The following is a 1043-nucleotide window of genomic DNA, read 5'->3' as shown; positions in this document are numbered from 1 at the left end:
GTAATACGATTAATATTTGATTAAAATTATTTCAATAATCTTTGCTCAAAGTCTATTAATTACTTCAATAGTTTTGAGAAGTGAAATAACAGAAGGGAAAATGAATAAGTGAAATAAAGTAATAATTGTAAAAACCAAATGGAAAAGGAGAGGGAGGGAAAAAAAAATTGAAAAGGTGATTAATTATTTAAGAAGCGTAGAATATTACGCGGTGCAATTACTTAAAAGCATTGCCATCATCATCATCATCATCATCATCATCCGGTCTAATTCATTATCCGGTCTAGGCTAAAGTATCAAGGGTAGTATTCAATTCGTGATGTAAAATTATGTTGTGGAAACAATTTGTTGAGAATGATATTTGATGATTTTAGCTTTTTTATTTCTTCGCTTTACAAATGCATATTTTTATGCATGAATAATCGATTTTGTCAAATGAAAATTTATTTGATTGATAAAATTTAAAAATCCTAAATTGCTTTAACTTTAAGAAATTTATTAATTAATTAAGAAACTTCAAAATCAGTAAATAATAATTATATGAGCAAATATATAAAAAGTTCACTTTTTTTTTCTTCATCATCACAATTTCAATCAAAAATATTTGATAGATTGTTAAACATTTCCAAATATTTTTATTGCTTATTTTAAATATTGTATAAAAATGATTTTATTAGTTTGTACATTTTATCGTATCCATTGCCATTTGTTACAAATGATAAATTCAAATGATAGTTTGCTTGCAAATTAAAATTATAAATTGAAATTTCAGAATTTTAATAATGTTAATTTTCCCATATATGCTAACAAAATTATAATTCGATGAATTCAATTTGTGCCGGTTGTTCGGTCCAAATTCGTGATCGATATATGCTACAAGCAGTTGGCAAATTTTGGCATGAAGATTGTCTGAAGGTGAATTTAGCGCTATCATTTAAATTTCAATTTGTTAATTGGTATTGATGATAAGTTAAAAATTTTAAATTGAAAAGAAAAAATGATAAAAAAGGACATTAAACTTTTTTTAGGAATAGAAAAAAAAA

The sequence above is a fragment of the Loa loa genome (genome assembly GCF_000183805.2).
Source record: "Loa loa unplaced genomic scaffold supercont3.518, whole genome shotgun sequence".
In the NCBI taxonomy this organism is placed as follows: Eukaryota; Metazoa; Nematoda; class Chromadorea; order Rhabditida; family Onchocercidae; genus Loa; species Loa loa.
The sequence above is the reverse complement of the archived record's forward strand: the minus strand, read 5'-3'. Positions refer to the sequence as shown.